The 24,613-nt window shown below is 42.6% G+C and overlaps 1 protein-coding gene across 1 annotated transcript in view; it reads right to left on the bottom strand.

The window, feature by feature from the left end:
• The window catches only part of WARS1 (tryptophanyl-tRNA synthetase 1), a 572,087-nt gene that overhangs the window by 58,981 nt on the left and 488,493 nt on the right, over positions 1-24,613 (bottom strand). The window lies entirely within an intron of this gene.

The raw sequence follows: 24,613 nt of genomic DNA, 5'->3' as shown, positions 1-24,613 counted from the left end.
TGCAAGACCGCAGTGGCAAAGCCAGCTCTGGATTTAGAGAAAATTGGCAAATGATAATGCTTGGTGAAATATGTACAGAACTCCAGGTAGCAGCTTCTAGGATGTCCCTGGTAGGGACACCCCTGAGAAAGGCTGCAGAGGTAGATGCAGCCCTGGTGGAGTGAGGTCTGATCCTCTGGGGGATAGGTTTTCCATGGTGCTTATAGCAGAAATGAATGCAATGGCTTATCCATTTAGAAATGGTTTGCTTTGAAATAGCCTTCCCCTCTGCCCCTGCAGCAAATGCCACTAGCAGTTGTTCAGATTTCCTTTGAGGTTTAGTCCTGTCCAAGTAGAATCTAAGTTGTCTGTGCACATCTAAGGAATGCAGTATCTGTTCCCCTTTATTCTGTGGATTGGGAAAGAAGGTTGGCAAATGAATGGACTGATTAAGAGCCACACTGGATACCACCTTGGGCATGAAGGATGGATTGGTTCTGAGGGACACCCTGTCCGCATGAAAGATGATAAAAGTCTCCACTGCCATAAGGGCCTGTAATTCAGATACCCTCCTAGCTGAAGTGATTGCTAAAAGGAAAGCTGTTTTCCAAGAAAGAACTTTTAAATCTGCAGTAGCAGCTGGCTCGAAAGGAGGTAGAGTAAGTTTCTCCAAGACAAAGTTAAGGTCCCAGGCTGGGGTTGGAGCTCTTCTGGGTGGTCTCAAATTTCTGGCCCCTCTGAGGAACTGCTTGAGCAGTGGATGAGAGAAGAGGGGAAGTTCTGTGTTATAATGAGCTGAAATGGCTGAGGCATGGATTTTAATGGAGGAAAAAGACAGGCCCTTGTGAAGCATCTCAGTTAAGTATTGCAAAATCTGAGGTAAATTGGGCGCTGCTGTGCTCATCCCTTGAGATTGGTTCCAGGCACAGAATCCTTTCCATTTTTCAGCATAAGATTTTCTAGTACTAGGCCTCCTTGCTTATAAAATGATATCCATCACAGATTTGCTGAGGGATGGTAAAGGAGAGATTAAGTAATTAGCCAGGCTGCAAGGTTCAGTGTTAGAAGCTGAGGGTGCAGAATCTGGTTCTCCTGCTGAGACAGCAGGGAAGGATTCTGAGGCAGGTGCCATGGAGATAACCATGACACACTGCGCAGGACGGGGTACCAGTGTTGGCACGGCCAGTTTGGAGCAATCAAAATCATCCTTGGTTTGTCCTGTTTGATTTTTTAGTAGTACTTTGTAGAGCAGAGGCAGAGGGGGGGAAGGCATAGACTGAGAGGTTTTTCCAGGTGAAGGACAGAACATCCACTTTCCAGGCTTGTTTGTGGGGAGTCCTTGTGCAAAATTCAATCCAATTGGTAGTTCTGGGGAGAGACAAACAGGTCTATATCTGGGCTCCCCCATTTGCTTGTCAACATGTTGAAAATCCTTGGTTCCAGTTTCCACTCGTGTGGGTCCATGAGGTTTCTGCTTAGTCTGTCTGCCAGTGTATTTAATTTTCCTGGCAGGAATTGAGCTTGTAGGTGCACTTGGTAGCTCAAGGCTGTGTTCCATAATGTCATGGCTAGTCTGCAGAGGGGGTAAGAATGTGTACCCCCCCCCGCTTGTTTATGTACCACACAACAGTGGTGTTGTCCATCTTTACCATTAGTTGTCCTGGAAGAATGTGGTCCTTGAAGGCTGTCAGAGCATTCTGTACAGCTAACATTTATTTTTGATTGATATGCAGGTGCATTTGACTTGGGTTCCATTTGCCCTAAATGCACTTCCCTGCCAGGTGAGCCCCCCATGCATAGTCTGATGCATCTGTTAGGGTTTGGGCGGAAGGGGGTGGTGTGAAAAGTATTCCCTTGTTTTGGTGAGAGGGCTCTGCCCACCAAAGGAACTCTAGGCGTAGGCAAGGTATGATAGGAATCATTGTTTCTAGTTTTGAGAATGTTGACACCATAGGCTTTTTAGACACCACTACAGTTTCTTCATATGCAACCTTGCATATGGAATTAGAAGAATGCAGGAGGTCATGAACCCCAAGGCTTGCAGTATTTGTCTTGCAGATAGAAGGGTTTTTGTGGCCACTTGTTTGAAGTACGTTGCCAAATGAATTTGTTTCTCTGGCATGAGGTAAGCCATCTGGGAAGTTGGATTTAAGCTTGCTCCCAGGAATATAATTTGTTGACAGGGTACCGGGTGTGCTTTTCGTTTATGGTGTACCCCAGACAAGTTAGAACCCTTTTTACAAAGGCCAGCTGATTCAAAAGTATGTCCTGGGTTTCTGCCTGAATTAGACAATCGTCCAGGTATGGGTATATTTGAATATTTCTTTGCCTGCAAAATTCAATAACTGGAGCTAGGCACTTTGTGTATGCCCTGGGCGTAGTAGATAAGCCAAAGGGCAGTGCAGAGAACTGATAGTGCGTGTAGCCTGCTTTGAAGCGTAGGTATCTTCTGCAAGATTCTCTGATTTGGATGTGCAGGTATGCTTCTTTTAAATCTAGTGTTGCCAACCAAGCATTTTTGCCTAGCATAGGAAGTCATTGGTGAAGAGTCACCATCTTGAATTTTGGAATCGCCAAAAAGGTGTTTAGAGTAGACAGGTCCAGGATAGGACACCATGAATTGTCTTTTCTGGGTACCAGGAAAAGTCTCGAGTAGAAACCTTGTCCCTTTTCCTCTTCTGGTACCAGTTGAATAGCCAAAACAACAATAGGTGTTACTGCTATAATTCAACTGAACCATGATACCACACCAAGAACTTTATTAGATAAAGCTTTCGGGTCTACACCCTTCATCAGTATGAGTCATTACAAAAAAATCAACATTTAAATAGGAGAATATAAAATCACATGCTTCAGCCCATCCCACTCCCTAATTAACAATCAAAACTAAAAGTAATATGCAACTCATAAAGGTCAAAAAATAAAAAATACTAAAAGGGACAAAAAATCTTAATTTACATAAAAATTCTTCTAATTAAAATAAAACATAAAAAATTATTAATAACTTATACAAATATTATATAAGTGTTTAATATATCTATACACAATAAAAAAGTATTTTATATTCTCCTATTTAAATGTTGATTTTTTTGTAATGACTCATACTGATGAAGGGTGTAGACCCGAAAGCTTTATCTAATAAAGTTCTTGGTGTGGTATCGTGGTTTAGTTGAATTATAGCAGTAACACCTACTGTTGTTCCTACTTGGATATATTTGGTGTATATTGCAGACACCTGGTTATTAAGGAGAGCTTCAACCTGTGGTGGTTGTGGTGTTTGTTCGGGGAACTTTTGCTGTCTATTCCTGGTGACTGCGTTCAGTGGAATATGGAGATTGAAGTAGGAGAATCCAATAACTCTGTTAAGAATTTGTTGCGGCTGCATGAGAATCCACTATTAAAAATGGTATATGAAACGGTCCCTGAACAACTGACTGTAGATGTAAAGGTGAAAGAGTTTAAGGAACATTTGTTATCTCTGGAGAAGAAAATGCAAACTTATAAACATCTGCAGTGGCAGAGACTGAGTTTTCAGGCATATCTTGAATTGGGTACTGTGCCGAGAGGTTTAAGAATACTAAAGATGCCCTCTTATGGCAATACCTATAATGACTTACTGATGCAATGGCAGCAATTAAACCTTAAGCTAAGTGCTGATTATATGAAATTAATGAACACATTTTTTGAGCCTACAGAAAGTAAGCTCATAGAAGAATGAATCCAAGAAATCCAAGAATAATGAACACCACAACTAGTTCACTCAGCCAAATAATCCACAAAGCGAGACTTTAATTCGATGCTAAACAAAAACTTTTGAAACACAATAAATCAAGCGCTTTCGCCTGATAAATATCAGGCTTTATCAAGATACTTTCCCGAAGGATGTGTACAAGCTTAAATAGTGTCATAAATTTCCAATTAAGCCATTAATTACATAAAATTAATTCATTAATTGACTTTTAAAGTGCAAAGTGCATTAAATACAGAATGAGACGTTTAAAATACATTATCTTAAATTGTTACATTTAAAATAATTTAGGATTGCTTGAATCTGTTTAAACATTGTTTAAAAATTGTTTAAAAGTTAAACTGGCCAACCATTCCATACATGCGCCACCATATTAATAGAAGATGCGAATAAAAGTACGAACCCACACAGTATATTTGTAAAAACATCTTTCAATAAATATCACTAACTATTGTGCATCTAAACAACCCAACCACTTCAATGAACTTTTCTTTATGAAATACGTTATTCATGAAAACAATGAAGTAATAAATAAAGTCTCAGATATATTATATATTAGATAGTGGAACAAATTACTACTGTTTAATGTTTCAAAGGTTTATCTAATAAAAATGGTCTCAATGAAAATTTATCATTAAGACCATGACCTTTGTTCGCAGATAGCTTGATTATCCACTTTGCCTCAGCTTTTTCTGTCTTATTGCCAATATTACCAAGTCTTTCTGTCTCTGTTAACTGTCCTATTACTAGAAATCTAAAGGCATGTGTGGTGTCATTTTGTAGTACATGCTTGGCTAGGGCATTCCCTTCATTCTCTCTATGTATAGCATACAAGTGCTCTCGTATCCCTTCTCTTAAAGTTCTATTAGTCTTTCCTATATAGAAACAATAACATTTTATGCAGGATGCTAAATAAATCACATTTCTTGACTTACAATCAGCGTATTCATTAAACTCATATATGTTTTAATATGTTTTAACATTTTACTTCTACTATTCATCTTTCAGCATGAGATTTTTAGGATATATACATTTATATATTTTATTTTATGTCATTTTTATGGAAAGGAAATGATGTATTTTTGTGACTTGCATGTGACTTGCTAATGTGATTTTCATTGGTGCTTTACTTATATATAAGTTGATTCAAATTTTTATGGTTTGTTGAAGTCTGATGAAGCGTTCTAAGCAACGTGAAAGTGCTTACTTATTCGAATAAAGGACTTGTCTTTTCATTCATCTGGTTTGCTTCGTTTGTTGTGGAGTATCAACCTCTTCTGGTTTTGGAAGTAATAGATGGTAGACAGATTAATTATAGACCAATATTGGCGGTTGGTAATGAGAAAACAAATGATGGTTCACCTGCAGTTGTTGAAACTTTGAGGTATATGACAACATACAATTTAAATACACGGAATGTTTGTAATATAATAGAAAGGAATTGGCCAATTTTATTGGCTATGCCTGAGATAAAATCAATTGTAGGTGATAAACCAAGGTTTGCTTACAGGAGCTGTGAAGCCCTGAAGCAAAAAAATATGCTATAAAGACTTTCAGGTTAAAACGAAAAGTAAAAATGGTTTAGAAGGGATGATTAAATGTTATAATTGTTCCTGTTGCAATGATCTATATGAAGGAGACACTAAATTTCAACATCCAGTAACAGGAGAAGTCTTTGCTATAAAAACATTAACTGCTTGTAATGAGGAAAAGATAGTGTATCTAGCTATGTGTACTTTATGTACATCGTTCTATGTGGGCAAAATGATGAGAAAACTAAGAGAGAGAATAGTGGAGCATAAATCTGAAGTAAGAAGAAAAGTATTGACAAATGCTCTGAGTAAGCATGCCATGGAAAAAGGTGAAAGACATGTATTTAAATTTAGGGTATTAAGTAAAATGGCAGTGAGCTTAAGAAAAGGTGACATGACATTAACAATCTTTTGGAGTTGAGAGAACTTGAGTGGATTATTAGGCTACAGGCGGATGTACCCCCTGGCTTACATAATGCGGTTAGTTTAAAGCCAGTATTAGTTAAAAGGCAGAGAGAGAAGCTTCAATAGGTTATGACAAGTTTCTGGAACCTGATGTAGTATACCACAGGATGTTAGAAGCTACCAGTGACTTTTTTATTGTGTATAGATATATTAAACACTTATATAATATTTGTATAAGTTATTAATAATTTTTTATGTTTTATTTTAAGTAGAAGAGTTTTTATGTAAAGTAAGATTTTTTTGTTCCTTTTAGTATTTTTTATTTTTTGACCTTTATGAGTTGCATATTACTTTTAGTTTTGATTGTTAATTAGGGAGTGGGATGGGCTGAAGCATGTGATTTTATATTCTCCTATTTAAATGTTGATTTTTTTGTAATGACTCATACTGATGAAGGGTGTAGACCCGAAAGCTTTATCTAATAAAGTTCTTGGTGTGGTATCGTGGACCAGTTGAATAGCCCCCATGCTTAAGAGAGAAAGTACTTGTTTTGGGCCTCTGCCCACTGATTTGGGGATAGGTCTGGCCACCCGCTTGGTGTTGGTAAGGCGTGGAAGTGAAATCTGTATCCCTGGGACACTATATTTAAAACCCATTTGTCCTGGGTAATGAGTTCCCAATTCTTTGCATGAAGAGCAATCTTTCCCCCCAAATGGACCGTCAGTTGATAAGTGCTTGGAAATTTTAAAAGGAAGTCATTGAGACAGTTTACGATGGGGGGAGTCTTATTATTCCCAGATTTGGAAGTGGAGGCCCTCCACTGCTTAGTTCTGTGTGTCCTCTGGGACTGAAACCTGGGGTTTTGCTGTGTCTGGGTTTGGCTTGAGAAGACCTGGAAGGGGCTGGAAAGGACCAATTCTTAGAGAGCCAGTGCTTACTAAATCTAGGAGGCTGAACGTGTAAAAAATCTTTAACAGTTTGCATATATTTAGCTTTATCTTCCATCTTTTTAAGAACTTCCTCAGCCTTGTTGCCAAACAGGCGGTCCTGATTTAAAGGAGCATCCAACAATTTAGCTTTAACATGATCAGGCAAAGACTGCTCCTGAAGCCAAGCATGCCTTCTGAGCACAGACCCAGTAGCAGCAGCCCTGCAAGAGGCCTCTAATGAATCAAAACCACATTGCAAAGTATGTTTTCCAACTTGTTCAGCAGAATGCATTAAATCCTGTAATTCTTTATTTTCCACACAGTCAGGAATCAACATAATTTTCTGTTTAAGCAGTCCAATAATATGTTGCTGATACTTTAACATATGAAACTGGCAGTTTAAAGCTCTAATGGCCAAGGTTGCAAAAGTGTAAACCTTCTTACCCCATCTATCCAGCGCTCTGGAGTCTCTATCAGAAGGGGTAGGATTTTTAGCAATAGAAGCCTTAATGCCCTTGGGGCCCTGTGAAATAGTGTCTGGATCTGCAATAGGATTTTTGAAAAGGAACTTGTGGGACTCAGGGACCATGCAGTATCTGTCAGGTTTTCTGGGAGCAGGAGGCAGGGAATCAGGGGGCCAAACTAGATCCCAAAAAAGCATCATCAACAATGTCTAGTACAGGAGGAATAGCTAAAGGCCTATGCTGAGGTAGGAGAAGGAAATCCCTAAGCCTCTTTTTTGAATCAGAAAAATCCTGGCTTTCACAGTGGAAATGCTCCCTTAGAGTATGTAAGGTTTCCCCAAAACAAAAATTCTCAGGAGGGGAAGCAGAGGGAATGGAGTCCTCTGCATCAGAATCTTCATAAGTAGATAAGGGCAAATCCAGATCATCAAAAGAATCAGAAAAAAACAGAATCCTGATCAAAAGATTCACAATCAACTTCAGCCCTAGGCCTTTTAGAAGGGGGGGGGGTTGGCTACCCCCTGATTAGAGTTATTAGATCTTCAGCCATTCATATAATTTCTTTTTTAGGCCTAGAGGCCTGAGCATGTGGCCTGGGCGTCAGTTTTTTAGACATGGATCGAGATTTAGGCCAAAGTAAAGAAGGAGGTGTCGGTTTAATATGCAAGTCCATAGGCCTGAATACACCCTCAGAAGCCATTGCCTGCACACCGGCTCCGGACCCATCCACGATAGAGACATCCGCGGCTTCCATAGTTGAAGCATCTCGCGGCATACCGGACTCTGAATGGGTCTCAGTAGACGCCTGCGAATGAGAAGTAGCTGTTATCAGGGGCTGTGAAAGCGCCTCACTGAGTACCGACAAACTGGCGACTGGCTTAGGAGAAGTGTAGTCGGCAGTATTGGACCTCGGCGGCCTGTCTCTGTCTTTATCTTTGCATTTTTTTGGAATCCCGGTAGTCGGATGGCTAACTGACGACATTTCTGGATAATTAAACTGAGAACTGAAATATTTAGAGGTGAAAGTATACCGACGACGGATAGTGCGCGGATTAAATAAAGCACAAAACCGACAGCAAGGTACGTTGTGGTCAGGGCCTAGGCAAGGAATACAGTACGAATGAAAATCTTTATGAGGTATTTGCTTTCCACAAGTAATGCAATTATTAACTTTTATTGACATCGGTAAGGAGCAAGAAAAAAGTTTCCCCAACGGGGTACTTAGCTTTAAATGAAGACTTCAGTTCTGAAACTTGAAAACGAAAATTTCAGGAGTCGGCCGACCGGCACTTGTGAACTGCTTCTGCTTCGGGCACCGCACGACAAGAAAGACTAATGTAATGGCGTTGGCTGCATGTTTTATACCCCTGACAACCTAACGTCATGGAATAAGGGACAGCAACCGATGCAGGACCCCAAGACTTTGTTAATCAGGCCAACTGAGAGCTACCTGCAAGCAGATAACCCAAATGTAATGACCGCAACAGTGAAACACAAAGAACATCAAATGAAAATGACAACATCAGATCTAAATATCTGCCCACCAACTCTACTCTCTCCCCTTCCCATTCCTCAAGTCTCCCTAATCCTGTCCATTTACCTTCATCCCACCAGTTCCATCTCTCCACTACCTTCCTCCTAACCTCTCCTTCTCTTAAGCTGCAAACCAAATTTTACCATCTCTTCCATCGACCTACCTTACGACTGACTAAGTTTCCCTGTGAAGTTCACTTGTTTTACCTACTTAATTATACTGTTTAGTATCACTGACTAACATTTTTATGTTTCGTATTTAATATTCCTTCCTCTCTTTCAGTTACAAATTAAGTGCCTGTCAGTTTTCTTATTGCACTATATAGTTTAATTATGTAAATGTTTGCATGCTATTTAGCACTCATTACTTGTGTTTACAGGTTCATAGGTGTGTACTAGGCTAATGGCCCTGGAGGGCTTTACAAGTCTAGCCCATAAGATTACCATGGCATAGTACCAGCCAACCTTAGTTCCCAGTGCCTCTGCCAAGTGGCCTGTAACAATCCCAGGCTATCCTGAAAATGGATCTCTACCTTGGCTAACAAACTTGAAATAAATAAACAAATAAACAAACAAGCAAGCAAACAGAAGTTATGTTACCTGATCTGGTACTGCAGTAATCATGGTGACGTTAGCTGTCATCTGAAAAAGTAAATTTGTTTACTGCTGTTCTTCTAGGGCACTTCATCTCACAAAGAAATACCACGCCCCTAACATCTCTGGAAGTTTAAGATTTCTTATCCCATACTAAATCATGGAATGGTTTGGAAATGGAAAGCTTTCCTGTGTTCACTGAAATTTTTATGATCTTCAGTTTTTGAGAGAAGCATTATAAAAGGATTCAGCTTTGGGAATGGGGTAACTTTCCACTGCTTTGAAGGCAATCTGAATTTGTGCTTTAAAGACATGGCCTGTTAACAGAAGGACAGGTGGTACCCTATTATCGCAGATGTTCCACAAAGACTACCTCTCTGTCAAAGGGAGAATTCAAAATTTTGAGCTTAAACATCCTGAGGAAAGTTATGACAGTACAATCAAGCAAAAAGTACAGTTTTGTACCTACCATAAATGTAGATGTCCGAGAGGAATGCATCTGCAGTCCTAACAAATGGGTTGTCCTGCCTCAAGCAGCCCTTCGGTCGGCCGGATTCCAAAGTCTGGGTCTGGCCTCGGCTGATGTCGCACTTCACCCGACGTCACTGCTGCTGTCGATTGGGTATAAAGGCATCAGCCGACGCCATTTTCCTCAGTGTTTCTTGCCCCAGATGCCAGGTGCCCTCTAGGAAGGCTAAATTTGGATAAATGCAAATGGTTCCAAATAGTAGAGAGCAAACAACAAATAAACATGTATATACATATATACAAACAAATACACCATAATAGATTCCCCCAGCTAGCTACAAGATGGGCAAATACCCTAGGAGTACCACAGAGGGGAAGGAGGGTGGGTAATCCTGACTGCAGATGCATTCCTCTCGGACATCTACATTTATGGTAGGTACAAAACTGTACTATGTCCTTCAAGGATGCATCTGCAGTCCTAACAAATGGGTAGAATACCATAGCCAAACTGGGGGAGGAGGCACTAAGAAGATTATGGTGTAGTTAAGATCCCTTGCAAAACAGCAGTGGCAAAACCTGCTCAGGATCTGGAGTATAAAGGCAGATTATAATGTTTGGCAAATGTATGCACGGAGCTCCAAGTAGCAGCCTCTAAAATGTCTTTGGTAGCCACTCCTCGTAAGAAAGCTGTAGTAGTGGCTGTAGCCCTTGTGGAGTGAGGTCTGATGTTTTCTGGAGTTGCCTTCCCATGAAAGGAGTAACAAAATCTAATGCAATTTCCTATCCATTTTGAGATTGTCTGTTTTGAAATTGCTTTTCCTTCCATTCCTGCTGCATATGCTACCAGAAGCTGGTCAGTTTTTCTATTGCTCTTGGTTCTGTCCAGGTAGTAGCACAATTGCCTGTGTACATCCAAGGTGTGCAGTAGTCTTTCCCCCCTGTTCTGTGGGTTGGGGAAGAATGTTGGTAGGTGGATAGCTTGGTTCAATGATACCCTGGAGACCACCTTTGGCATAAAAGTAGGGTTAGTTCTCAAGGACACTCTATCCTGATGGAAGATAAGGAAGGGCTGTATTGCCATTAATGCCTGTAATTCAGAAACCCTCCTTGCTGAGGTGATTGCAAGCAGGAAAGTAGTTTTCCAAGAAAGGAACTGTAATTCTGCTGTTGCTGCTGGTTCAAAAGGGGGAAGTGTTAACTTTTCCAGCACAAAGTTCAGGTCCCATGTAGGTAGAGGTGGCTTCCTTGGAGGCTTTACATTTTTAATTCCTCTTAGAAACTGCCTGAGTAGAGGATGAGAGAAGACTGGAGGATCCATGTTGTATTCTGCTGAAATTGCTGATGCATGAATCTTGATGGAGGAGTAAGACAGGCCATTATGGAAAAGTTCTGCTAAATATTCCAGGATGTTAGCTATGTTTGCCAATGATACATTTTCTCCTTTTGTTGCACTCCAAATGAGGTATCTTTTCCATTTTGCTGAGTAAGTCTTCCTTGTGGAGGGTCTGCGAGCCTCCAGGATAATGTCTTTAACCCTCTGAGATAGTTCTGGGTTATTTTGTTTCATGTTAGATTCCAAGCAGCTAGCTGCAGTGTTTTCAAGTTTGGATGCAGGGTCTTGAAGTTGTTCTGCGTTAGCAGCAGAGGAACTAGAGGTAGAGGCCATGCATGGGTCCGAGACATACTTCTCAGAAGCGGGTACCAATGCTGCCTCGGCCAGTCTGGAGCTATCAGTATGATCCTTGGGTGCTCTTCTTTGATCTTCAGTAGCACTTTGTGCATCAAAGGTAGAGGTGGGAATGCATATGCTTTTAGGTTTTCCCAACTGAAGGATAGGGAGTCGACCCTCCAAGCAAGTGGGTGGTATGTCCTTGTGCAGAATTTTCTCAATTGGTGGTTGTGTGGGGATGCGAACAGGTCTATTTCTGGTAGTCCCCATTCCTCTGTAATGGTTTTGAAGATGTCCGGATGCAGCATCCATTCGTGGGCATCTGTGGTAGTTCTGCTTAGTGTGTCTGCTAATATATTTTCTTTTCCTGGCACAAATAAGGCCTGGAGCTGAATGTTGAGGTTCAGGGCCACATTCCACAGGTCCATTGCCATCCGGCATAGAGGATATGAATGTGTGCCTCCCTGCTTGTTGATATACCACATAACTGTGGTGTTGTCCGTCCTTATCAGCAAATGACCCTGTTGAAGAAATGGTCTGAATGTCTGAATTGCCTGTTTCACTGCCAGCATCTCTTTTTGATTTATGTGTAGGTTCAGCTGGTCTTGTGTCCATAGGCCTTGTATGCACTTATCCGCCATGTGTGCCCCCCAACCGAGGTCTGAGGCGTCCGTGGTGATAGTCTGACTTGGGTGAGGGGTGTGGAAGGGCAGTCCTTTGTTCAACTGACAGGCCTGAGCCCACCACAGGAATTCCTGCTTCAGGCATGGAATTATTGGAATTTGGGTTTCTAGGCTGTGCTTGTGCTGAGACCATAAATTCCTTAGGTACCATTGCAACTTCCTCATATGTAGTCTGGCATGTGGAATCAATATTATGCAGGATGCCATGTAACCCAGGGCTTGCAGGATTTTCCTTGCTGTAAGCTGGTTCTGCGTTGCTAATGCCTTGAAATAGAGTGGAAGTTGCTTTTGCTTTTCTGCTGTGAGAAATGCCGTTTGATTTGGTGTGTCCAGTTCTGCACCCAAGAATGTAATCCTTTGGGATGGTATCAGCCTTGACTTTTTTATGTTGACTGTGTATCCCAAGGCCTGCAGGAGGTGAATAACCTTTTCCAAATCTTTTGTTAACTTGATCTTGTTGTCCGCTTGTATCAGGCAGTCGTCCAGGTATGGATAAATTTGAATTCCCTGAAGCCTGCAATGAGCAATTACTGATGCCAGGCATTTCGTGAATACTCTGGGCGCAGTAGATAAGCCAAAGGGCAATGCTGAGAATTGATAATGCTCTGATCCTGCAAGAAATCTGAGGTATCTTCTGCAATCTGGTCGAATAGGGACGTGCAGGTATGCCTCCTTGAGGTCTAGAGTCACCAGCCAAGCCTCCTTGCCCAGCATGGGAAGAAGGTGCTGAAGGGTCAGCATTTTGAATTTTGGAACAATAAGATATGTGTTTAGAGCGGACAGGTCGAGAATAGGCCTCCATTGGTTTTCTTTTCTTGGCACCAGGAAAAGTCTGGAATAAAATCCTTGTCCTTGTTCCATAGCCGGTACCTTTTCTATAGCTCTCACCCTTAGCAATTGGTTGATTTGTCCTTGAGCGTTTGTCTTTTGGTTTGTTGGTAGGTTTGGCATTCCTCTCTTCCTTGGTAGAGTATGGAAGTGAAACCTGTAACCTTTGTCTATTGTCTGTAGAATCCATTTGTCTCCTGTAATGTAATGCCAGTTTACTGAAAATAAGGCTAGCTTTCCGCCTAAAGGTGCTTCCAGTTGTTCCCTGGTAGGCGGTACCAGAGCCAAGTCACTGTGACTGTCCTGTGGAAGTGGTAGTAGCTGGATCTGTGGCAGTACTTCTCTGGTTGTTAGGCTGCCACTGACGTCCCCTGTAGGCACCTCTGGATTGCCCTCTGCCTCTTGAGCCTATTTCTGCCTCTCTGTGTTCTGGAGTCTGGAAAGGACCAATTCTTCGAAGGCCAGTTTCTACTAAACCTAGGAGGCTGGACCTGTAAGAAGTCCTTGACTGTTTGGACAGATTTTGCTTTTTCCTCCACCTTCTTTAACACTTGCTGTGCAGGGGAGCCAAACAAACTGAGTTTCTCCATGGGAGCATCTAGGAGCTTTGACTTTACATGGTCTGGTAAGGATTGCTCTTTTAACCATGCATGCCTTCTGATCACTGTACCAGTCATAGCTGATCTAAAGGAAGCCTCCAGTGCATCATAGCCGCATTTCAAGGAATGATTACTGACCTGCTGAGTGTTATGTATCAAATCCTGAAGGGACTTACGGTCTATAGGTTCAGGTGAGGATAGTTTTTTATTTAACTGGTCTAACAAAAATTCCTGATACTGAATCATGTGGAACTGACAGTTTAAAGCCCTAGCCGAAAGAGTAGCAGAAGTATAAACTTTTTTACCCCATCTCTCTAATGCTCTAGATTCTCGTTCAGAGGGGAGGGGGTTTTTGGCAGTTGCTACAGGTTTGGGGCCTTGAGAAATAGTTTCTGGATCTGCAATGGGAGCCTTATACAGGTGATAATGTGTGTCCGGGACCCTGTAGTATCTGTCGGGCTTAGCAGGGGCCGGAGGAAGAGAGTCAGGAGCAGTACAAGCATCATTGAATGCATCATCCACAACTGTTAGTACTGGAGGAATGGCTAAAGGCCTATGCTGTGGCAAATGCAAAAAGGTCCTGAGCCGTTTCCTAGAATCTGAAAAATCCTGGCCCTGCCATTGAAATTGTTCCCTCATAGCATGCAAGGTTTCCCCAAAAGAAAATTCCTCAGGAGGAGAGGCAGAAGGAATGGAGTCTTCTGCGTCAGAATCCTCATAGGGAGAATAAGGGCCTTCTGGAGGGTTTGAGTTGTCTGAGTCATCAGAAGAATAATCTGTAGAAACTGGTTCAGGGGGCTCTGCTCTAGGCCTCTTCTCTGGAGGGGAATGATGAGAGGCCCTGTCAGGGTGAGGTTGGGATCCCCTGATCAAAGAAATGAGATCCTCTGCCAGGCTAAGCATTTGGGAACTAGAGCTAGGCCTGTGTGTGGGGGTTTTAGAAGGCAAGGCCTTAGAAGATTTAGCTGCTTTAGCCCTAGAGAAAGCCTTGATAGACATGGATGCAGGGGGCCTAGCAGCTCCACGTGCAGGAGTAGATATGACTAAAGGAATAGTATCTGATAAATCCTGGGTGCCTGCTGCAGCAGGAGAAATTTCAGTAGCAGATTCAGCCATGCTGAGTGAGGCCTCGGCTGCAGGAGGAACGCTTTCGGCCGAAGGAAGAACCGAGGACTCGGTTTCAGCCGAAACCGAGACACTCGCAGTTGGCTTAACCGTGGTTTCGGCCGAAACCACGGACCGCGAGTGTCGGTCCTTTTCCTTACGCTTTTTAGCTAATTGTGAAGTCGGAGTCTCCGACGGCATTTTGTAAGCAAAAGCGGGACCAAAAAACTCCTCCGCAAACTCCGACCGACGTCTAAGTGTTCGTCGGTTGAGGGAAGCACAGGCTAGACAAGCTGCTACGTCGTGGTCTGGGCCTAAGCAAGGTAGGCAGTAAGAGTGGAAATCCTTATGAGGTATTTGTTTCCCACAAGTTAAACAATTATTTACTTTTTCTGACATCGGCTGAGGCAAGAAAGAGTCCTCTACGGGGTACTTAGCTTTTTAGAAGTCTTCGGTAGTAGAAATCTCTGGATCTGACCGACCGGCACTTGCGAACAGCTTCTGCTTCGGGCACCGCGCAGCAAGAAAGACTGAGGAAAATGGCGTCGGCTGATGCCTTTATACCCAATCGACAGCAGCAGTGACGTCGGGTGAAGTGCGACATCAGCCGAGGTCAGACCCAGACTTTGGAATCCGGCCGACCGAAGGGCTGCCTGAGGCAGGACAACCCATTTGTTAGGACTGCAGATGCATCCTTGAAGGACATCTCCTCATAACATTTACAGCAAGTAGCAGCTCTAGAAGTGACATCAGCTAAATCATAATCACATTTTAAAGTGAGTGAAGTCATTTGAGAATCACACTTGAGATACAGAAGCAGCAAGATTACAACAAAGAAGATTTTTCCTCATATGAGGGAAAATGATGCCATAATGTTCCTCATATTCTCAAAGGAGACAAATATAAACTTTAACATGTCAGCTTGGGAATTCTAAAAAACATTCTGTGGAAGAATGCACTTTCCACAAATCTTTCAAAGGCTTTCTTTTCCTTGTCAGAAGGGGAAGGATTGGGAATAGGTTCATAGGTTCATACTAGGCTATCTGCCCGAGGGCATTTATAAGCCTAGCCCATAGTTTTGTGGCTTACACCACCCCTTTAGTTTGGAGAAACTATGCCCATTACTTTGCTGTGCCTCTGTCGAGCAGTGACACTGAGGTAACCCCTGGGATGTATCTGCGATCTCCCATCCATTGGTCAAGATTCCTCTTGAACAAGGCCAGCGAGGTGCTCTGCCTCACATAAACCGGGATTTTGTTCCACAGCATAGGGAGTCTTTGGGTGATGAATCTATCCCTCCAGCACGCCCTATTAATAACCGTGTCGAGGTTTAAGTCTCCCGCCCTTGTGGCTCTGAGGGATCTAGATTTTTTGAGATGAAGCATGTTCATCAAATCTGGGTTTGACATGGCCTTGTATGTCAGGCATAGGTCACCTCTGAGCAAGCGGTAAGCAACTGAATATAACTGGAGTTCTTTCAGTCGGGCAGCATAAGACAGATTTTTGAGACCCTTTATCCTTTTGGTGAGGAACTTTTGTGGCCTCTCCAGCTGCTGCAAGTGTCGGGTCAGATACATTCCGAATGGGGCATTGTACTCGATCATTGGTCTGATGAGTGATGAGTATAGGGAGACTATGACTTCCCTTGATCTAGATGTGAATCCCTTCATGATAAGGTGGGCAATGTAGAAGGTCTTCCTAACTAATTTAGCAATATGAGTGTCGAATGAAAGGCTACTGTCAACCTGGGTTCCCAGGTCCCTAATAACTTCTTCTGTGTTCAGGGATTGCCACCTATATGGTAGCTAGGGTAACCTTATTTTTCCCGAAGGGTATGACTATGCATTTCTTGGCATTTAACTTTAGGCCATGGCTCTGGCACCAGTTATCCGTTTCTGTGAGACCCTTCTGAAGGATATCTGTGTTGGATGTGTTTTCAACTATGGCCCAGTTTGCAGTCATCTGCAAACTTTGTCAGCCATAACCCTCCTGTGTTTGCTTGTACTTCAGAAAAGTAGATGCCAAACAAGAGTGGGCCCAGGACTGAGCCCTGTGGGACACCACTTGTGACAAGCTTTGAGTCTGACATGGCGCCAGCAACTCTGACCCTGTGGGTTCTGTCACTCAGCCAGTTTGCAACCCATCTTGTAATGTATGGGTTTACATTTAAGTTGATGAGTTTTTCAACGATACCCGAGTGAGGTATTGTATCAAAAGCCTTCGCCAGGTCTAGGTAGGCTGTATGGACTGCCTTTCCCTCGTCAATGGCCTTGGTGACTGTTTCAAAAGTCAACCAAGTTTAAAAGGCATGATCTGCCTTTGACAAAGCCAAACTGGGTTGGATCCAAAGTCTGCAAGTTCCCTATGTCTTTATTTATGAGATCCATTATGATCCTCTCCATGGCTTTGCAGATAAGGCTTGTCAAGCTAATGGGACGGTAATTTCCAGGGTCGGTGGAGGCACCGCCTTTGTGGAGTGGGACCACAGTCGCTGCGCCACTCCTGGGTATGTATCCGGAGGTGAGACTAAGATTAAACAGCTGTCCTAACTGTGGGTTTAATTCCTCGTTGAGTTCATGGAGCACACAGCCGGGGACACCATCAGGTCCCATGGATGCTGTGTTCTTTGCCTTGAGAGAGCAGTTCTCACCTGGGCGTTAGAGATGTTTGGGGGCTACAATCATTTGGTATAGATATCTCTCCTTTAGGGGAGGGGAGAAGTTTGCACTGAACCTGTCAGCCAGTATGTTGGCAATGTCTGTAGGATCAGTAATCTTCACATCATTTTGAACTAATTCTGAGCATATCTGGGAGTTTCCTCCTAGGTTTCTGACATAGCTAAAGAATGCCTTATGGTTGTCTTTAGAGTCCTTAGCTATTTATTTCTCAAAATTAGCTTTGGATGATTTTATGAGAGCTCTTAGCTTTTTACTTATAGTGATCAGTGGTGTCTTACCTTTTAAGGATTTTGCTCTATCTTGTAGTAGCTTTCTCCTTTTGTTGTAGAGTTTGTTTATGGCTGGGGTCCACCAGACTGGACGCTTGCCTTTGGTACAAAGAGTCTTTGTTTTGCTTGGGATTGCCTGATCCATGCAGCCCTGCAGGTGCTGGTAGAAGGCATTTGTAAGTGATTCAGCGGTTTGAGTGATGTTAACCGCCGGCTCAGGGGCCTTAAAGGAGACCACACTAGTCTTTAGAAGTGTGAAGTCGGTCGGATGGGGGCGGGATGAGGACCTCCAGCGAGATTAGTTTGTGATCAGATCTCACCAGTGAGGGGTATACTTCCGGCGTTGAACATTGTGCTCCCATGTTCGTGATGATGAGATCAAGTATGTTTTCTCCTCTTGTGGGGATGGTGACTAGTTGTTCCATGGCATTTGAGTTTATGAATTCCAGGAACTTTTGGGCTAGAGTGTTTGGGCTTGAGTAGTGTTCCCAGTCTATATTAGGGTAGTTGAAGTCACCTAGTATGATGGTGTTTGGAGATACATTTATCCCCTCCAGTGTTTTCAGGAAGGCCATATGAGGTTCCTGAGTTTGCGAGGGTGGCCTGTAACATGCTACAAATTGCAGAGCAATCTTGCCTATGGTTAATTGCACCTGGATGGTTTCCGATGCATCGTGCGATGCCACCAATCTTGAGGTGTGGGTGTCCTTGATGAATATGGATACCCTCCTCCTTTCTTGGTATTGTCCGGGTTTTGGGGCGGAACGCATGATATGAGGTAAAACCTGATAGTGCTGGGGTGCTCTCAGGAGCCTTGAACGAGGTTTCTGTCACAGCACAGACATCGATGTTCTCCATACTGAGAAGGGCCTCGAGTGCGTGCATCTTGAGGTTGAGACTTCTGGCATTGAGCAGCATTACCCTTAGTTTTTTTCTTTGTTTTGTTCTAGGGTGGTAGGTTTAGAATTTGAGCCTTGCCTAAAAAGGCACTATGGGGTGGCAAGAGCCTTTGCCAAAATCCGAATCCCAGGGGTGACAAGTGCAAGCCGTCCCTTGCGAAGCAGCGTGGCTTGTCCAGCATGTCATCCCAGGCAGACAGACATTGGATCCCCTTTGAATGACACCAGAGTTTAAGCCAATTGTTAAAGCTGATCATCTTATCTCTGTATTGTGGCATCATTCTTGGTGAAGGTAGGATACTGCTCAAGGTCAGGGTCATACCTGCTTGGGCTACATAATCAGAGAGCTCCTCTATGTCTCTTTTCATGTAGTCCAAGGAGGTACGTCTCAGGTCGTTAACACCAGCGTGGACAATGATTGAATCGTACTTGTACCTGCTGTTGAGAGACCTGAGTGCATGCGTTATGTGGCGGATTCTAGCACCCGACAGGCAGCTTACTGTGACCCTCTCCTTACTCAGTCTGGTGAGCGGGACGTCAGTGTGTCTGACTATGGAGTCACCAATGACTAGTGTGTCTGGCATTGTGTTTGGCCTTAAGGGCTGTGACTGCTTGACACTCTGACTGTGTGGTCTATGTGTTGCAGGTGTTGTGTTCTGAGGTGGTAGTTGTTTGGGTGTCTGCTTTGGTGGCCTCTGCTGTTTTGGTAGATTTTTGATCAGAGCCTCCGAGTATGTCTTTGTGTGTTTATGTGTATGATTTGAGGTTGTGATGGTATTATGTGAGACTGGGTCTATAGTGTGTGTGGTTACCTTCTCCTCCTGTCTGGTCATGCCAGTCCTATGTTGAGAGAGCTCAGCCTCCAGTTTGGCCGTATAGTTGCATCTCTCGCATGTATTTGTGTTTTGTGGGAGGAGGAGAGGGTTGTTCAGGTACATGAGGCAATTCTAACATTGCCTCAATATTCCCAGGTTCACCAGCTGAGCAGGAGAGGACATTAGCAACTGATCCCTCGACATGCTAGAAGGAATAGACAGAAAAACTTAAGAAAAGGTTCTGGGGATGTGGGTGACCGAGAAATGGGGTTTGCTTTTTGGGGTACTTTCTATAACAAGAGTGCTGTATCGAGGTGATAAGTACTGTAGGAGCAAGTGCTTTGCTATACAGATAGAGAATAGTCTACTTGGGAGTCAAGTAGAGATAATTTATAGTTGTAGGATACATTAAATAGAACAGTAGTATACTTTGAGGAAGGTAGTTTTAAGGGAAAATTTGAAGAGTGGACTTTAGGTAGCCCTAATAGTTTAAATCTGATTAACCGGCTGCCCTAGTGTGTAACGGTAGCAGCTCAGCTAAAGCTGCTAACGCGTGCTTTATAGCAGGGGCTGGAAAAACAGGAAATGACCCAAAATGGCCGACAAATTACTAGTTGCTGCTTCTAACCACTCCTCTGAGGACAAACAAGCAGCTCAGTACTCCCCACTCCCACTGGTGAGTAAAGAAACTACCTCTGGCCACACAAGAAAATGGAGGAACACAGAAACCAAATACAAAGCCCAGGGATCAGCAAATTCTGATCACTGGAACAACTAGCTAGGAAAGTTTAGGAAAGGAGAAATATATTTTTTTTTTTTTTTTTTTTTTTGCAAACAGACAGAAAAATGCAGTAAATGCTTTGTTTTCGACTAAATTGCTATCAAAGGCTGGTACACTTGAGTGTATTAGCCTGTTTGTTACTTTTAAGCAATACTTTAGCCCACAAGTGCAATCAACAACATAAGCTCACAAAAACAGGAAAATAAGGTAATAAAACAGTAATATAGGCACAAACAGTAGTCGAAAAGCTCAAAAGATCGAAAAATGCAAACTAAAAAGCTTAAAAATACTTATGATCAAGAAAGTTGCTTTTTCTGCTCTCTGCTGGCTTAGGAACTCTGCAGGGGACCACGAGGAGCTATGCCTAGTTCTCTAATGCCAGAAAAGCCTGCCAAAGCGTGCTTTATAACAGGGGGCTGGAAAAAACAGGAAATGACCCAAAATGGCCGACAAATTACTAGTTGCTGCTTCTAAATACTCCTCTGAGGACAAACAAGCAGCTCAGTACTCCCCACTCCCACTGGTGAGTAAAGAAACTACCTCTGGCCACACAAGAAAATGGAGGAACACAGAAACCAAATACAAAGCCCAGGGATCAGCAAAATCTGATCACTGGAACAACTAGCTAGGAAAGTTTAGGAAAGGAGAAATATTTTTTGTTTTTTTTTTTTTTTGCAAACAGACAGAAAAAAATGCAGTAAATGCTTTGTTTTCGACTAAATTGCTTTCAAAGGCTGGTACACTTGAGTGTATTAGCCTGTTTGTTACTTTTAAGCAATACTTTAGCCCACAAGTGCAATCAACAATATAAGCTCGCAAAAACAGGAAAATAAGGTAATAAAACAGTAATATAGGCACAAACAGTAGTCGAAAAGCTCAAAAGATCGAAAAATGCAAACTAAAAAGTTTAAAAAATACTTATGATCAAGAAAGTTGCATTTTCTGCTCTCTGCTGGCTTAGGAACTCTGCAGGGGATCATGAGGAGCTACATTAACTAGTGAAATCAGAGCTGGGTCTGATCTGTGGTTAGATAATAAAAAATACATACAACAGATGAACTTTATAGAATCAATCTGCTTTCTTGGGGCAGCAGGCTGGCTGCCAGGTAAGTCACAGCTTATAATAAATATATCCTCTAGTGCTGGGAGAAATGGAGTGAGCTCATGAAAGTACAAATGTGTAAGATCTAACCATAACAGTAAATGTCCTACTTCTCACTGCTTCAGTATTCTTTACTCTTGGGATATCCTGCAGAAGATAACATAACGTCTGGCTAGTATACCAAAACCTTTACACCTTCCAGGTGTTATACATCAGAAGTACATCCTACATGCAAGGTGCATAAGTGACATATAGAAGAAGCCTAATCCTCAGAACTGATGTGCCCCAGAGAAATCAATAACATGGAAATATTGGAAAGGGAATAAGAAGGCGATAAGGCTGGAAGTGGGACCCTTCCATCAGAAGCATCGCAACAGAAAACAACAGGGGGCAGGTGGGAGGGAGAGTCACAACATTGCAGCAGTGAGAATTAAGACATCTACTGCTATGGTAAGATCTTACACAAATATACCATGTCCTTCCTTATCACTGCTGCAGTACTCTTTACACATGGGAGAGTACAAAAGCTACTAAAATGTATGGAAGGAGGAAGGCAGAGAAGAGTCCTCCACAAACCTATGAAGGGTGGCTCCAGCCAAACCCACCCTGACCCTGGAAATGACATCACATTTGTAATATTTGGTAAAATTGAGAACAGAAAACCAAGAACCAACTTCCAAGATGATCTATTACTCAGACCCTTGAAAAAAGCACCAGAAGAGGCCCCTTGGTAGAATGATCACGAACAGAAGTGGAAAGCTGCTTTCCATAAAAAAAAAAAATAAAAACAAACGGCCTTGGAAATCCAAGAGGAGATGGTTTGCATAGACATTGCCAAGCCAAATGGCATGAAAGGGAACAAAACGCTGCTTAGATTTTCTGGTGCTTTTTATCTTATACAAGTAATATCTGAGCTGTCTAAATAAAATCTAAGTCTGTGGAAAAGGGAAAAAAGTGAAGATGAACGCACTGATTCAAGGACAAATCATTAACCATCTTGGACATAAAAGAAGTACTTGAGAGACACCATGTCCTTGTAAAAAAAAAAGCAAAACAGAAGGAACTGCCGTCAGTGTTTGAAGTTCAGAGACCCTCTTGGCAGAGGTAACAGCCACAAACAATACAGTCTTCCAAATATAATGCTGAAGGGAAGAAGAAAAGGCAGGCTGAAAAGGGGACTGAGTCAATTTTTCAAGAACAAAATTAAGGTCCCAAGAAGGAGCAATAGACTTTCTTAGAGGCCTGATATGAAGGCTGCCTTTTAGAATTTGTTAGACCTCAAAAACAGAAATCAAAGGGGGACTAAGAGGCAAACGGGCAGAAAATGCTGACAAATGAACTTAGAATACGCCAAACTAGCATTCACCAACTCACACAAACAAGAAACAAATGTAGGGACCCCCCCACAGAAAAAGGGTCTGGGTCATGCTTGAGACAATAAATAGAAAATCTTTTCCCTTTAGCCACATAGGATATTCTAGTAGTGGGTTTTCTACCCTCCTGTAAAAAACAAAGCACATCCTCAGAAAACTGGTGCCTGAACGGAATAAAAACCCAATCACCCAATGTTTGACAAGTGAGGGTGAATGAGAGATCCCCTGTCTTGTGTGAAAACATCCATCCTGTGAGGTAACTTGTGATGATTGCCCCTGGCCAGGTGAAACAGAAGGAGGAAACTCTGGACCAAAAGGGAGTCACCAGCAACATTTTGGGTATGTCCCACATCATCTTGTGCAGGACCCTGGGAAGTAGAAGTATAGGAGGATAGACATAAAGAAACATCCCCTTCCAAGAAAAGGACATAGCGTCCAATGTCCAAGCCAGAGGACTTGGCACTCCGGAAGGAAGGGAACTGGGGAAGTTGTCTGTTCAGAGAGGAAGAAAAAAATATCTACTAGTTTCCCACCAATGTACAACGCCTAGAAATACCTTCCTGTTAAGCATCTATTGGGGAGGATGAGTTCTGGACTTACTTAAAGAGTCTGCTACTAGACTGTAATCTGAAGTGATGTAAACCACATGAAGAATGAGATTATGGCAGACTGCAAAATCCCAAGCCTGAAGAGCTAGCATGCAAAGGAGGTAAGATTTTGCTCCCCCTTCCTTGTTGATGTACCACATGATTGTGGCATCAGCTGTAAAAATCTTACAGGACCTGGAACCCAAAAGTAGTGAAAGGCCTAGAGAGCTACTCGTAGAGCTCTCATCTCTTTGATATTGACATGGTCTGTCATCTGTTGATGGGACCAACGACCTTGGACATTCATGGTTGGGAAGCCTCCTCCAACAAATTGATGCGCAGCATTCGTGTACAGCACCTGAGTATGTACAGGAACTTGAAAATGCAGACATGGTTTTAGGGAAATCTGATGAATCCACCAGGAAAGCTACAGCTTCAGATAAGGTAAGAGAGGGACCAGATACTCCATACGGTGGAAATGCTGGAGCCAAATAACCTTGAGAAACCATTGAAATTTCCTCATGTGGAATATGGCAAAAGGAACCATGGGAATAGTGGATGCCTTGTATCCAATGGCTCAGAGAAATTCCCCCAACAGAAATGACTGGAAGAGTAACAATAAGAAAATACTGGAAGTAAGCAGTCAAAGAGATGACCTTGGGAGGCGGGAGACAAGCTAGCATCGGCATGGTATGAATCTTGTAACCCAAAAACAGTTCCTGAGAGGGAGTCGACACAGACTTTTTGAGACTGAGGATGAACCCTACACTGCATAGGAAGCATAGTGAAATGCAGATTCTTAAGCAAGACCTGCTGAGAGGGGGCTTGAATTACTAGGCCTAAATAAGGGGAATATCTGAATTCTCTGAAGGCTGCTGAAAGCTACCATGGGGGCCAGATGTTTGGTAAATACCTTTGGATCTGTAGATAGACCAAAAGACAAAGCAGAGAACCAATAATGAGAGGAAGAAATAGAGAAACATGAAAATTTTCTGAAGACAGGGTGAATGAAAATATGGAGATAGGAGTCCTTCAAGTCAGAGATAACAGAAAAGCTTGAGGAAGCAAAATAGGGAAAAGTATCTGAAGAGACAACATCCTGAAGGAAAGAACGTTGAGAAAGATCCAGAATGGACCCCCATGACCCTTCCTTCCTAGGAACCAGAAACATTTAGAAATAAAAACCTGTTCCATGCTGAAACAATGGAACAAGATGAATGGTTCCCTGATGCACCACATCTCGCAGAACCAAAGGTAAATGAGGAAGCTGGCAAGAAGTAGGCTGAAGAAGGGACTTCCAAAATATAAAATAACTATGCTGGATGATAGAAAGTCTTTAGTAATATGTTGCCAAATAGGAAAGGAAAGGGTTAGCCTGATAGGAAGGGGAGACTGGATGTCAGATAGAGGCAGATTGCCAGGAAAAGAAGTGTTTTTGCTTCTAGAACTTGAGTGGGTTTTTTGGGGAAAATCTGCTTAGTGACTCTCTTGCTCGTAGCAGGTTGTCTAGGCTCCCTATGGACCAGAAATTATTTGTATGGGCAGTTCAGGGGGTATAAAAGAATTTGCTTCAG

Source organism: Protopterus annectens, chromosome 6.part0 (genome assembly GCF_019279795.1).
Source record: "Protopterus annectens isolate FY-2018-M chromosome 6.part0, PAN1.0, whole genome shotgun sequence".
In the NCBI taxonomy this organism is placed as follows: Eukaryota; Metazoa; Chordata; order Ceratodontiformes; family Protopteridae; genus Protopterus; species Protopterus annectens.
Note: the sequence above shows the minus strand (reverse complement) of the source record. Positions and strands in the feature narration are given on the sequence as shown.